We start from the raw sequence: 12,085 nt of genomic DNA, 5'->3' as shown, positions 1-12,085 counted from the left end.
GAATACTCGGTGTACATTTTATCCTAGATGGCACGATGTTCAGGCTTGTAGCATCCATCCCAAGCCGAAGGCACTGCGCATGACTGGTGTGTTTGAACTGGATTGTGAAAGAAGGTGCCTTTGAGGTCAAGTGCCATCATATGATCTAACTTTCTGAAAAGTTATCATCTTGAAGTATAAAAGTCCTACACAGTGATTGAGAGTGCATAAGTCTAGTTCTAATGTATCTTCCTTCTTTGGAATAAGGAACTACATAGATTGCTGTACTGCATCTTTCCTCTTTTTCTGCCTCTGGCATCTCCTTTATTGCTCTTTTCTCTAGTAAAGCTGTGCTCTCTTACCATGACAAAGGTAGGTATTCTGTATGGTATGCATCTTCCTTGGTGGGTGAAACCTTGGAGTTTTGTGGCAAATCTGTGGTTAATGGTGTAAACATCCACTTATTGGAGTTTATCTCTGCCAAACGTTTTTTTAAATAAACATGGTCTTCCCAAAAGGGTGAATGTCACTCCTATAATTGGTTGTGGTAGCTTAGAACCTCTGGACACAGGAACCGGTGTTATCGTAGAAACCACCTCTTTAATACATGGAACTCTGCTGGCATAGCTATTGTGGTACAAAGGTGGACTATGGATGTGGAACCTTAAAGGATGGTGTGAGGAGTTCAATATAGGAATCCCCAAGTACCACACACAGTGGTATAGTGAATACTACCTGTAGGGGACATTGTGCCCCTCAATTATCCTGGCCAGCCAGAGGTGAATATGAAACACACTCATTATCTGTGCTCCACTGATTATTGGGATTCCCCCCTGCTTCTCCCTACATAGGAATGCCTATCCCCCTTTGCCAGTGTGAGACAAGCCATGTGACGTATAGCAGGAATGGAGTCTATACCATACTGGATGTCCTGGATGGATAGGTGGGTTGGGTGGAATCTTCCTTTGAAGCATGAGCTTTGGATCATGGTTAAGGGTCTGAGATGAAGTGAAAGCAGGGACAGAGAAATGTGTTATTCACATGGCGTACTCGGATAAAGGGCTAGTGTGATTCAATTTAATAAAGAAAGGAACTATCAATGCATGTGGAGGTACAAGGCAACTAAGGAAGGTCCATGAGAAACGCTAGCAGTAGAAGCTAGAGAAGAGATGTAGAAGGTAGAAATCCTGCCCGGGTTTGGCAAATTCTTTGGGTTACATAAAACTGAGTCATGTAATCAATAGTGGGAGATTGACAAGGGAGAAGAAACAATCCCTTATGTCCAATTTTGTTTATTTTTCAGGGGACTGTAAGAGATGGCAACACCACATTAGAAGATTTGATGGAGGAGTTTTGATGAAAAACCCTTCCTAAGGCCTTGAGCTGTTACTCCTCCAGGGTTCCTGATGTGTATGAAGTGATTCTACTAAAAATCCAAATTGTGATATATTTCTTAACAGAAGAAACAGCATACTGTGTTATTTGGAGAATAGTGGTGGGCTTCTAGCCCATCCTCCATCTGGCCTGCAGCAGTCTATCCACTGTATCTAGACTTTCCACTCGCTCTGACAAGGATTAACCTGCACAAACTGGGAATCTCACTTGTCTCCGTGCTGTGGGTCACAATAGCTGAATTTTTTTATTGATGGTGCAGTGATTCACAAGAGGTACACTCCACATTTTTGGAAAACTTTCCTTCCCTTAAACATGAAGGACCAGAACACATTATACTCATATTAAAAGGAAGGGGAATAGCCATTTAGAATGGTATGATACAAGACATTCAGGGCCATTTTTGACACATTTTATTTACTTGGTACACCTGAGTGACAAGTGTAATCCCTGTTTAATTTTCCACCAGGGCGGTAAATATAAAAAAAGAGAGGCACATACATGGATATGTATACTGGTTAGTTAGATCTATACATCACCTGGGGGACCTAGAGGAGGTATAATACACACTATACTATGAATAAGTCATTGTCTGAAGAAGAGATGCAATTGATTTCAAAACTGACATCTTCCATTACATAGTAAAATAACCAAATTTAATAATTTCTTTATTTCTTTTTGTTTGGTATGATTAGAGCACTGCTGTAGGCACAAGGACAACAGACTGGTTTAGGTAAAACAAAGACATCAGAGCAGTGTAATGTAGACAACTGACAGCAGAACAGCAACAAGGTGCAGTTATACAGTAGTGCCGGGGTACAGTGGCTGGAAACAAAAGATGGGGTCTACAGCTCAAAGCTAGTTTGCAATGGGGACGAAGACAGAAGCCAACATTTCAGTCTGTTAGATGAAATTGAACAGACTAGACTTCAGGTTTTTCTAAAGGAAAGAACATTTTGTTTGAGCGGTTCTGGTTCCTTATGAGAAGGTCTGGTTTAAGGTCTTGCTTGTCTTCATGTTTTTTAATTTCAAGTAGAAGGAAAGATTAACTGGTTATTGACATTCTTTTATCTCCTGTGGTTTACAACACGTTTTGTAGGTCTGGAGTGGAGGGCTTTATGAGTTAGACACTATGGCCCTCATGACATCAGCGGTTTCCTCAGAAAACTGCCAATGCCAAGGGTGCCAGAAGACCGCCAGTGCTGGTGGTCTTCCGTCTGTCATAATATGGCTACTGCAGGATTTCCACCGTAATTAGGGCAGAAATCCAGCAGTAGCCATGTTAGCGGTCGAGGTGCCTGGGCGGTGCTACACCTGCACCGCCCCGCCAGTAGGACGCCGCCAGCTGTATTTTGACAAAAAAAGACGGCCTGGTGGTGTCCTGCTGGCAGGGCTCTGCTGGCGGTAGTAGCACCCCTTCCCGTTCCTGCCGGACGACCTCCTCGCCGGACAAGGTAATTCGGGCATCTGTCAGGGGTGGGGGGGGTGTTGTGTGTGAGTGTGTGGTGTCTGCGTGTGTGTATGAATGTGTGTGTGTATGTGGGGCTCGACGGCCCCCCCGACTTGACTTCAGCTGGGGCCCCATGATGGAGTCTGGGGCCCCTCAGATCCATCTTTGCTGCACTAGCATGCAAAAACCATGATGGCAGGCCGACTCATTATATCGCTGGCGGTCATGTGTGGACCCCCGGGTCGGAGATGCACATCTCCGGCCCAGCGGTTCATACCGCCATTGCGGTATGAGTGGTGATGTGGTAGGTTGGCCGCACTCATAATGTGGTGGTATACACCACCAGCCTGTTGGTGTTGATACCGACACATTAAACCTGGCAGTCAAAAGACCAACAGGGTTAAAATGAGGGCCTATATGTTGAAGTTTATGCATGCACCCAAAAGTTGCAAGTGGAGATGCTTTACGTTAGGGATGATGTGGTAACAATGGAGGCCAATGTGCTGCTCTGTGAAGGACACCCTTGAAAGGTGCTGTTGACTGATTTGGAAAGGCCTGGCAAGAGAACATTCCCTCCATTTTGTTGGGAAAGCACCACTCTTGGAATGCAGCCTTGAAGGTTCAGTAAGGTACAGATGATCAACTTTTTCTTAAGTTGTGGAGTTGGTAGATTGCAGCTTCCAATAACCAGGATTCAGTTCAACTGAGGTTTGGGTCAATGACGGGATTAGAGCTCATGGATGGTACTAGTGCAGGTAACATGGAAAGCGAATGTGGAGCCATTTTTGGGCAAGAGTAGTATAGAAATAAGACTTCTAATTTGTTTTAGATAAAGGGTGACCCAATGTCCCGGATTTTCCTGGACAGTACCAGTTTTGCAGGGACTGTCCCAGCATCCTGATACTTTTCTGTAACGTAAATACATGTCCCTATTTTTGGAGAGGGTCGGCCGAGGGTCTAAATTATATGGGGATAAATAGATAGATACAATGATGGGCTTGAGCCTTGTGGCAATCTACAGTTTAAAGGGTATGAAGACGATTTAAAGGCGTCACAAATTGTGATCTTGAGATGAGGGCAATGAGGTCTTTTAGAATTTTCTTTTGTTTCTTTGGGCAAGCAGGGCTTCTGTAGTTTGGTTTTCTCCATATTTTGTTTTTAGTTTTCCTATTGCTATTTTACTGAAATTAGGTCTTCTGTGTACCAAGGGGGGTGTTCTGAATAGATTTTTTAAGGAAGTGTTAGGGTTGTTCATGGTGATGCATTAAGAAGTCTGTGAGGGAGTCTGAGTTATTGTGAATGTTGGTGTTCTGGCCAGTGGGTCTATGGTAGGGGAGCGTTTTATGGGTCTTTTCTGTATTTTGATTGATTTAGACTGGTCTAGTTTCCAGAAACAAAATGATGGATGAGTTCCATTGTTAGCACTTGTGTGAATTATGCAATGTAAACAAACTGTGAAATGTTAAGATAAGTGCAACCGGGTGCACTCCTCCAGACAGGGATCATGGAAACAAGAGAATCAAGTCACTTTAGAGTGGAATACCTGAATGTCCCTACGTGAACTATAGCAATGCTGGCTGGGTTTCACCATCATTAGCATGCTCATCATCAATAACCAGTTAATGTATACTTGGTGTAAATGTTTCTGATATATTTAATTAAAAACTCTGAATTTTAATCTAATATACACATCTGATCTGATACCAATAATATTTAAACTCTGTGGTAGCCCTAATACATTTTGGGGTATATCACGATGTCACTTTTACGGAGATATGCTTTGTGTGAGAGAGACTGGACAGAATGAGAATAGTTTGGAAGAAAATTGTTAAAAATCTGAGAGATTACATATTTAGTGCATTCTTTGGGCTAGCCAATCAAGGCGAGAGAGGCCTGGAAACCAGCAATAGCTTAGGATGTGTAGATGTTGGAAATATATAGTAGGTTTCCGTACAGCCCAGGGTAACACTTGTAACAAAAAACCTGGTGCCGTACACCACCATTTCACTTTGAGCTGCTTTCGACATTTATCAAATGCACTGCTCTCAGTTTATGGTCTGTGGGCACCCCAAACCCACAGAAAACCTATCTATGTCTGGAAAATTACCACATTCCAATGCTCAGTAGACAGACAAAGATGTGGGTCACGCCTTGGCAGGGATATGTTCGTTCGTGCACAAGAGAGACTGGTTTGAATTACCAAGTTTGGAAGTAAATTCATTAAAATCTGACAAATGTTATATTCAGCACGTTCTCTAGGCCAGCAAGTTCTCTAGGCCAGCCAATCAAGTCAAGGGACATCTGTCACATAGTGATAAAATCATTCAGATGTGTCTATTTTGAAAATATATGATAGCAGCAAGTTTCCAAAGACCCCAAGGTGGAAAGATAGATACTATGAACTTTTTTAAAATTATTTTTGTTACAGTTTCATCAGATGTAATTGACAATGGTAGTAAGCAATAATATTGTTTGACAGTGTGTATAAATCGAAATAAAATCATGTAAACAATCCCCAACACTCCCACCAACCCCCTGCTCTTGCACGCCTCCTCCCATACATTAAGGTGCAGTATTGCTGATCCAAAACAGTTTAGTGTATGACATCTAAGTATATTGCTTGAGGAAACCCATTTCCCAACCTCATGCTCACCCGGCTGGTTACCCACAGGCCACATCCGTAGAAGTTTCTTTCAAAGCAGATAGCAGGGCCGCCCAAGCTATCAAATCATCTTCCAGTTTGTCATCATTACCGACTTGTTTCATCTGGATTTCCTCAGCTGTTGCCCGCTCAGAGACATCTCTAAGCTAACCCTTTTATAGCTATCCAACATTTTGCTAATAGCAGACCAACTAGAACAAACTTCCTGCAAAGATTCTTATTGGAGGGGGGGGGGGGAGACCCAACAGTACCTGTCTCTCTTCTACGATTTTACATAAATGGTATTGAAATACCCCATTAGTGGCCCGCTGTGTGCAAATTAGGTGTCCTGTATGATCAGGCAGGGTCAGGATTGGAGTCTGAGGATTCTACTGCTTGGCCAATCTGGCTAGCACTACCCCTGTTTTATCTCCTTCTGCGTGTAACCGTTGACGATATGCAGAGTATGTGTGCTTCTCAAGTCTACGGCTGTCATCTAATAGAGCTTTACGGGCATTTTGCCAGTCCACTAATCTGTCAGGGTGTAAATGAAGCACTGCCTCTATGTCACATAAGTCTTTCTCCCAGGCTTGGATATCTCTTTACAATTGTCGTTTGACCCCAAATGATGTCTTAAGACATGCCCCTCGTAGAACTGTAATCATTGCCTCCCAGTCTGTAGCTCTACTCCTCGAGGTACACCAGTTCTCGAAGAAATAGTGTGTCCTCAAATGGACGGTCCGTCAGCGCCTCTGCCCTCAGGTGCCAGAGTGGTATCGCAGGGCACCTTTGCTCCCTCTCAAAGCTCAGGAGAATAGGGGAACAGTCTGATAAACGGCAAGCAAAGTATGAGATCCCAAATACTATTTGTGCTACATTTCTGGAGAGGAGACAATGGTCCAAACGACTATGGGTCTCCTCTGCAGGGGTATAACAGGAGAACATTTTGTCCTGTGGATCTCTGTCTTTCCATATGTTGAGAAGGTAAAGTTCTTGCATCATTTCGCGCAATGATTCGGTCATATGAGGTTTAGTATGAAGTTTGGGTGGGTCTCAGTCCATGGTATCATTCAAGATACAATTGCAGTCACCCAATATGATTATGTCGACAGAGAGATAGGGTGAGGTGGTACATGCTGGAACATTGAGGATCAGAGTGCGATGATCTATCTTCACCTTCCTCAACACCTTGGGGATTAGGGAAAAAGGAGGAAAGGCTTAGGCCAAGTTCTTGGACCAATTGACTGAAAGAGCACTGCCCATCATTCCTGGAGGCCAAAACCAATTTGTGGGGCAGACATATTTTCTGTTGCTCGGATTAGCAAAACAGATCGATCATGGGACAACCCCATTGATTGAAGATGTCGTTCACTAGACATGATTCTGGTCTAGTTCCTGCCAGGACAGTCAGAAAGCTGCAGACTGACTGCATCCAATTGATTGTTCTGGCAACCTGGCAGGTGTTCCACAGTGAGGTCTATCTTGTGAGAAATGGCCTAATTCCACAGCAGCTGTGCCTCTTCTGAGAAGGTTCAGGACTGTGTTCCTCCTTGCTTGATTACGTAAAACATGGAAATTGTATTGTCCGTTCTGGATAGAAATGATTCACCTTTTAGTCTGGGAAGGAAAGCTTACAGGCCTAGAAGTATGGCATGGAGCACCACCAGATTGATGTGAAGTGTCTTTTCCGGCATCTGATCATAGGCTTCTGGTTGAAAGCTCCTGCATGTGAGCTCGCCATTCATCCATTAATGTTTCCGTTGTAAGTATTATCTTGCTTGGTACAGGCAGGAAAGAAAGTCCTGCATTCCAATTTGTTGGAAGCATCTACAGTAGAAATGTATTATTTGGCCTCCTTGTGACTTGTACTGTATCTTCCCAAGACACTCTGACTTATTTCCATTGAAAGTCCAGTTCCTGCAGAATAGGCCTCATATGAAGTCTGCAAAAGGGATCAGGACTAAACAAGAAGACATTAGACCCAGCACGGATTTGTAATGTCTCCCTGTTACCCACTGCCTTGTAGACATAATTCTTGCCACAGTCTGTAACTTTTTTGCCCTTTCCTGTGATGGAAAATCCTTTTCAGTTGTGCATTGATTAATGCACCCAAAATCATTGAATCCTTGTTTAGGTTCCAATGATGATTGTTTCTAGTTAAATCTGAGCTATGGTGGGCTCTAGGGAGAGTAGGAGAGCTCAAGCTTCCACGTCTTTGGGTGAAGTTTGGGTTCTTTCAAATGAGGTGGATGTGCTACTAAATATACAATGTTGTTTCAGGCCTATGGCCATTTTACACTTTATACTGCTATTTTACTATACCAGCAATTCCCAGGCTGATGACAGGGAATGATTCAGGCATGTGAATATATGAAATATACCAATGTTGGAGAACTGGAGTTACAGGTAAGTAACTAATTTCATCTGGTTGTGCTTACATCACAAAGTTACAGGGCGATTGTGACCTGATGTGGCCATGGTGCCCTGTTATCTGGGTGAGTAGGACAGAGACAAAACTGATCTCCAACCCAGTGAGATTTCTTCCAATAGGGGAATTATTGTAAATGACCCTCAAGGGTTTTTGATTGTGTGAAAAAGATACTTAGTTGTCACTGACCAATAATGATCCTACTAATCAAGCTAGTATGGAAGTCATTACATACCAAAAGGGGAACCCTTTGTATTACCGTGATGTGGGTGTTGTTTTTGACACAAATGAGCTCCTTCTGTCAGGTCAGGCTGACCAATACCACTGTCTGAAATGGGGCCCCTTGTAATGGGCTAGTGTGAGTGGTCCTGATCTAAAGGGAGAGCTTTTAGACACCATCATATACGCTCCCTCACACTCATAATCATCTGCTCTCCCACCTGTTCAGCTCCCTATAATGTCCACCGTTGAAAGGGGAGCCACCGGTACATCTTTGTTTCCATAGCTCTGATAAAGGGCATACTCATGCCAGGAGTTACCATATCCTGTTGATTCTCTTCATGCAAGTAGCTTGCCTGATCTTCTCTTAGTCCTCCCCCTCTTTCCTTCTTCATTTTGGTGTGTGTCCCACCTCTCTAATCTGCTAATCATTCCCAGCAGGACAACACACTCTCCCAGACACACACTTCAAACTGTCATGTACACCTTCAGAGTCTCACATGCACCTTCAGCTGCCCATTCACCCACTATCAGATGCCCATACACCCACCACAACTTACCATCAGTCATCCAGGCACAATGAGTGGTGGCCCACACACCATAAGACTGCCACTGCACAACCATGCATGCCATCAATCATTTAGGCATGTCATCAAATATGTACATGCACCATCAGACATTACACTCATTATTCTCTTTGTCCCATTTAGTATGTGTGTAAACAACACTGTATGGGCTACTAAAGCATATTTTTCAACTTGCCCAACATAAGTGATTGTAAATGTGCTGGACATGTGGGATATGCGTTCTCTACACACTCAAAGCCCCACTCCAGACAGTGTTGACACACTGCAGGGACCACCAGCATTTTCGTTCCTGAGTAGGACTTAGGAAGAGAGGGTCTGGTGTATAGCCCACCTTACACGCCAATTGTTTTAAGTGCTGAGCCATACCTCCTTACACACTTAATGGCACAAAATAATCTAATCTAAGATTAATCTCCTCTTACAACCAATACATCTTCAACTGATTGGCACATTTGAACATTTTCATCACTCCCTAACAGTGCTCTAAAAACATGAATCCTTACTGCTCTTTCAATTAAAAGATAACTTTTCTTCTCAAACGATATGTAACCTAAGCCTGTCCTTCTCAATCCCAGTTTATGTTAAACTAAAATATTTCATTTTACCCTTTTCCTCTCGTCTCTCTCATCTTTCGTTAATCCTACTCCGCATCCCTAACTTATTTGGCAGTGTATATCATCATCATCATCCACAATCAAGTTGTTGAATAAAGCGTCCCTTGGAAGCTTTTTGCGGGAACAACCAAATCACAAACTGGTTATTCACTGTAGTGACATCCCAACAGTGGCTAATATTGTTGTGATGTCACCAAGGGGGAAACACCTGGTTCCCTTTCGTTATGCCATCTCACCTGGGTCTCCAGAAACCCAAGCTCAATTGCAGAATGGCGTTCGGTGGTCTCACTCACCTTTTCCGATCTCGCTTGGATGTCCGGTATCCTGAGGGAGTCAAAAATGCGGGCAGCGCTGTGCATGCACCAACTGCCTTTTGGTCTGTGAGGGCAGGTCACAATGGTCCTGTAACTTGGTGGTGTACAGCACAAACAGAAGAAGGGCATGTAATCTTCACAACCAAACCTAAATGCATACCTAATGTTTACAGTGACTTTCACATAAATGAGCCTGTCAGTCTTAGATCTTTATTTCCAAACTTATCTACAATAGCAGAAAGATCGCTGCATTCTTTGGACTTACATAGATGTCTCAGATTCTTCATAGACGAGACAAGGGACATACGCAGATCCGGCCAGATGTTTGTGTTGTTTGGTCAACCAAGAGGTTGGACCATGTATAGACAGGGGGTAGCTCAATTGCGATGAGCCTGCATCAGTTTCTGTCATGCCAAAGCCAAGTGTCCTCTCCATGGAAGAATGAGGGGACATTGCTCCAGGGGCATGGCATTAACTGCGACTCTCTGCTGGGTTGCCCTTGAAAGGCATCTGCCGTTCAGCCTCCTAGAAGTGCAATAATATGTTCACGAAGCACTACTGCCTAGACGTGGATGCAAAAGTTGACGCAGCAGTGGGACAAGCAGTCCCGAGGAACTTGTTTCATTAAAGGTGAGCCTGCTTCCTCCTTTTGTTATGTATTATGATGTGTACTGCCTGCTATTCTGATTTAAGCATGTGAACATATAAATGGTCCAATGCTGGAGAAGAAATGTGCTTCTTACCTGTAACTCCAGTTCTCCAACATTGGTATCTTTTACATATTCATGCGTGACCCCTCCCTCTCCGCAGTAAGGGGCTCATCCTATATTATTCTCACACTTGTGCTTTGAAATTAGGCAGAGTAGGATTCCTTAGAGGAATGTTTCCCATGTTTAGTGGCAGAAGAAGAAGCTGCAAGCACTGTACCAAACAAGTCCAATTCAAGAAACTGAGAAAGTGTCCTTTTTTGTGCTGCCTTCGTGGAAGTGTTTGGAGGAGCACTTTTCACTGTGTCTTCCCCTAAAAAGTGGGCAGCGCTTTTAGGAGGAGGAAAATTCTCCTTAGCCATCAGATACAATACCAACCTCCTTTCTCTGTCCTTCAGGGTATAAGATATAAAATTGTGACAAATGTTGCAATTAGCCTCCTTAGGAATTGGATAAAGACAATAATTACATTGAGAACGAGGACCATTAATGTAAATCTTCTTAAGGCCACAATATGAACAGGGTTTGAAAAGTGTTTTTTTTTTTTCTGTCAGCCATAGTGACAGTTGTCTGTCAGACACAAAGATTTCCCTGGCTCGGAATTTGATAACATTCCCCTAAAAACAACTCACTGTACTTTAGCTGAAGATAGAGATGGTTCAAATCAAGGGCAGATCAAGAATGTAACAGATTTAAAGTTCAGTGACAGATCAGAGCAGAGTTCTACCAGTGGACTCATTCACACACGGCACGCTGTAGAAATCTGAGCGATGGTGGGCTCTAAGGAGAGTAGGAGTGCTTAAGCTTCCACGTCAGGGGTGTGGCCTAACAAGACGGACGACAGGAAGTAGATTTCTTGGCTCCTGGCCTGACCATCTAAATTCTGCTACATAGTGCTGCCAATCTGCTATTTGCAGGCACCGAACTGATCCCTGCTGTGAATTGGATCCCTGTTTGCCTATAGCTTTCAAATGAGCTTTTGGGGGAGTCTGGGGCTGCCGTCGCGAAAAGCTATGCCCTGCAGGGCCTGAGCCACTCAGTGAAGATTGGACTGCGGCAATCACATCGGAGTGGTGACAGGGGGCTGAGAGCTTGACTGGTGGAGGGCCCTGCCTGCCCTGCTGTGAATGATCGACTGCTAGCGGCCTGAAAGAGAAGATGGCTGGGCCCGGCCACTTCAGGACTGATGCAGCAAAACCTTGCATAGTAGAAAACCAGGTGCTGGGCCACACACTTTGGGAGCTGTGCGGTGCTCCCGCTCCACTGATGCTGCTGGAGGTGAGGAGGAGGGGCAGTGTCCTGGGCTGCCTCGCTTAGACGGTGCCCCCCCACCCCCTGGAAGGATGGTGGGGCTGCCGGGCTCATCCTGTCTTGAGCTTGGAGAGGAGCTGAGCCGTGGCCTGGGGGGGGTTAAGGGAAGGTCCATGTCCTGCGGAACGGCTGCAGTGGAGTGCTTTAGAACTGTAAGGGCCCACACCAGTGGAATGGAGGGCCTGCACTCCAGGGTAGTGGGATCAGTGGCCTGAAAGGGAAGGAGGGCCCAAAAGAGGTTAGGCCCCTGGCAGGAACCCACCTTGAACTGCTGCCGCCTGCTGACTGATCTTTAGAAGGGGTTGCCTTGGGAGGGGGCTGGAGGTACCTGGCTGAATTGTGAAAAGTTTCCCTGGGCGTCAGAAGGTTTTTGGAGCCCACAGTTGCCTGACTGACCTATACTGAAGGTGATCACCTCAGGCACGGTTGCTGGGTGGCTGAAG

The sequence above is a fragment of the Pleurodeles waltl genome, chromosome 3_2 (genome assembly GCF_031143425.1).
Source record: "Pleurodeles waltl isolate 20211129_DDA chromosome 3_2, aPleWal1.hap1.20221129, whole genome shotgun sequence".
In the NCBI taxonomy this organism is placed as follows: domain Eukaryota; kingdom Metazoa; phylum Chordata; class Amphibia; order Caudata; family Salamandridae; genus Pleurodeles; species Pleurodeles waltl.
Note: the sequence above shows the minus strand (reverse complement) of the source record.